Here is a 3,893-nt window from a genome sequence, read left to right as displayed (position 1 = left end):
ATAGTCCTCAATGAGAGATCCGTTTTACACAGTCATCCAGTACCGTGCATACCAAGTGACCGCAAGCGAAGTCTCACAAATCAACGTTTACCCTTCCTGCAGAACAAGTACGGCAATGCAGAGGCCTTCCTGTAGAAGCTGCAAGGCTTCGATGGGGGTAGGGGGAAGGACAGTCCATGTAAGCTGTAGTGCGGGAATGGTAAGCCTGTGGACAGCAAATCTGGAGACTTCCACACTTCACCTGGTAGGCAGAATTGGTTTAAAGTGGGTTGCCCCTGAGGATAAGATCTAAAAATAAAGGTTGTCTTACACATACTTGTGAAACAGGGGCAGTCATCGCAGACAGTATTTTAAGTGAAGAAACTAAACATCAAAGACAAGTGTTGTATGGTTTCATTTATATGAAATTTCTAGAAAAGCAAAACAATGGAGAGACAGAAAGCAGGCCAGAGGTTTGCTGGGCTAAAGGAATGCACAGAGGAGGGGGCTGTGTGGGGGAAGGAGAGGGTTCTGAAACCGACGATGGCCGCGTATCTGCATGCACTTAGTAACACCGCCCAACTGTACAGTGATAGCGCACAAACACACGGTATAAAGGTTAAAAGCTACGCGAGGCGTGGGGACTGACCAAACTAAGCCTGACATGGAGGCGATAGGTGATTTTGTTCATTTGCACTGTGTCCTTCAGGCATGCTGACTCCGGTCTAAACCTCTCAGTGTTTTATTGTCTCCTCACACCATATCCACAGCATCATTAAGTTACGCGTGGTTTATAAACAGCTAGTGGAAAACCATAAGAAGGAGTAGGTACACGCTGCTTAGATTTATCTTGGAAACTAAATTCCTTCATAAGCAATGGGGTTTTATAAATCCAAGCAACTGTTAGATTTATCTTTTGTATTTTGTAATGTTTGCAAGGGCGATATCTCACCATGTTGTCCAGGATAGCTTTGAACTCTTGGCCTCAAGTGGTCTTCCTGCCCCAGCTTCCTGGGGAGCTGGGATTGTGACACCAGCTGTCTACGTGCTTATATACAACAACCAGCAAATGCCATGAATAGACCGTAGTGAGCTGCAGTTCCACGCACACGTTTGTCATATTTACGGCTAGTTTATGCTACATGCGAAGCACGGAGAGGACTGTTTTTCTTTGGGGCTTAGGATGGGAGCCCGCTATGTGCGGTCCAGGTCCCTGGCTTGCTAAACAGCTCTGCGGCTCCGCCCTTGCTCCAGTTCCATCGAGATAGTCCTCCGGCCTCCATTCCAGACCTGCAGAAGCAGATGTGGCCAGGGGTCTTCGTGTGCCATTCATACAAAGTTTCTCCAAGTATCCGGGGTATTTGTAAGCCTTATTAGCAACCACACCCTTTGGTTATTCAGTTCTGAGAGTGAGTCCCAAAGACGTGGACCCAATTTATGATTAAAACGCCATTTCTTGTAAATACGTGAAAAAATACGTTATCAGAGAAGAGGACCTTGTTTCAATAACCATGGCACTCGTGGCTTCCTCACTTTAGACAGGGGTAAGGTAGTAGATGGCAGAATAGAAAACCTTAGATGCTGAGGCCCTGCACTGGTAACCTCAGTTCTTCAGCTTTTCAAGTCTCCCAGCCCCTTTTAGCAAAATGGAGAATGTGCCTGTTCTTCTTGCACGGCTGCGATGATATTTGCCCAGAAGCTGCCGAAGGGAGGGGAGATTTATTTTGTTTCATGATTTCAGAGAAATCTCAATCCATCGAGGTGGGAAGGCCCGGCAGGGGCGTGGCTCTGTCTATGGTAGGAGGAGCAAGAGACCCGGACTGCCTTACAAGGGACGGCGCAGAGTCGGGGTGGAGGGTGGGGCGGACTTCAAAGGCCCACCCTAGTGACTTCTGTGTTGCCAGACAGGCTCCCAGAGGCTTCAAAATAGTACCACAATCTGGGAACCCCGAGCACGGAACATGAACCTGTGGGGGATCTTTCATGTCCAAACCACAACAGAGACTGTCCTCCACGGATGCGGCAGTTGCTTGACACTATTAATTAATCCAAGCCAACCCTCTTGTATTTGCACTTTGAGCCCAACAGCACATTCACTTTTACATAACTGAAGCCAATGTGTAGCTCTCTGCTCTAGACTCCCAGCATCTTTTCACATCTCCACTCAGTTGTCGAACAGATGCCGTGACTTCACGGAGATGTGTATCAACTCCAATTTTACTAGGTGAGATTTTTCAGTATGGCGTTTCCTACCCTTCCCTGCCTTTAGTTACCCCGCAGCCTGGCTTGTGCACCTACTTTGGCTCTTCCACACCAGCTCATTGAAGGAGGACCTTCTTTCTTGGGTTCCGGGCCCCTCTTCCAGTCCAGAGCATCTTCCTCCTCAAACTCTGGCCCTGCATCCTGCAGACACTGCTGTAGCTGCTCGTCCTCACGGCACAGAGACTCCAGCCTTCCCCCCACAAAAGCAGCATCCTTCTCTGTCCCTGGGTTCCCCCTCCCAGCCATCCTCCAGAATCCCTCCACTTTCTTCCTCAGTGGTGCCTCTAGAGCAGCGGTTCTCAACCTTCCTAATGCTGCGACACTTCAATACAGTTCTTCATGTCGAGATGAGGCCCGCCCCCCACCCACCCACAGCCATAAAATTATTTTCGTGGCAACTTCATATAACTGTCATTTTGCTCCTGTTATGAATATGTAAATGTCTGCGTTTTCTGGTGATCTTAGGTGACCCCTGTGAAAGGGTCGTTTGGGGGTCGCGACCCAGAGGTTGAGAACCACTGCTGTAGACAGAGGACTGCTTCCAAGCGATATTTATTATCTCTCCCTTAGCTCTTGGGTACCCTCTGCTGTCTGGCTTCTGTTCCAGACACCCCTGAAGGACCCCGGGTTCCCACATCCAGTCAGTCTGTCTTCTGCTCACGCCTCACTCAGCCATCTTGCTGGCTTTGCTTCTGTGAGTGTTTTTAAGAACTCTGTTCCCTTGCTCTCCCCCCCCCCCCCGCCCACTTCGGCGGCTCTCCCACCTCCCCTCCCTGCCGTACTGTGTCTGTCCGTCTCTCTTCCTTGTTTTCTCCGGGGATGCCAGTGTGGCTCAGGAACCATGTGTAGCTGAAGTACCCAAACGCCTGGCTAGCGGTTGGAACTGACAGGTCAGGGGCCTGCACTATGGTCAGCCTCTCCTGGGCTCCTGTGCCATTTCCCTGGATCGTGTTCTTTAATGCTTCTCAGCCCACCATCCCCACTGTTCTCTATCTATCTACCATGTGGTTCTCTCAAGACCCCTGTCATTCTTAGATACCCTGGCACACACAGCCTGTTGTGATCTGGCCCTTGCGTAGTTCTTGGATTGGCCGCTGACCCCTGACTCTCAATGTGCTCTGTAACCAGAGGTGCACTCTTTACACACACACACACTGGCTTATAATTCTGAGTATGGCAGTTCCTATTACTGAAATGCCCTACACGACAGCCCTTCTAAACTCACCTTCATGGCTGTGTGTGGTGGCGCGTGCTTGTGACCCCAGCACTTGGTAGGCTAGGACAGGAGAAACAAAGGCCACAAAGTTTCAGTTCAACCTAAATCATACAGTGAGATCTTATCTCGATATCTAGAAACTGAAAAAAAAAAAAAAAAAAAAACCAAGAACACCACCACATCCCAAAGGCTCTCATCTTCAAGTCTTGGAAGCTGCATTGAGCATCCCAGCTTGAGCCCAATGTTTCCTCTCTGTCCTTAAGGTGCCCCTGTGTCAGCCACGTGGTTTAACCACCCTCAGCACTGTGGTTATCGAGGACTAGCTGAACTCAAGTTGGAGGACCTGAGTGTGCCTCTCCAGTCTCCAGAGAACAGGTGCAGAATGGGCCCTGGGTGCAGCGTGAACAGAACCTCCAAGATTCTTTTATAGAAAAAA

This window comes from Peromyscus californicus, unplaced genomic scaffold, assembly GCF_007827085.1.
Source record: "Peromyscus californicus insignis strain IS unplaced genomic scaffold, ASM782708v3 Scaffold_16__1_contigs__length_79575227, whole genome shotgun sequence".
Classification (NCBI taxonomy): Eukaryota; Metazoa; Chordata; class Mammalia; order Rodentia; family Cricetidae; genus Peromyscus; species Peromyscus californicus.
Note: the sequence above shows the minus strand (reverse complement) of the source record.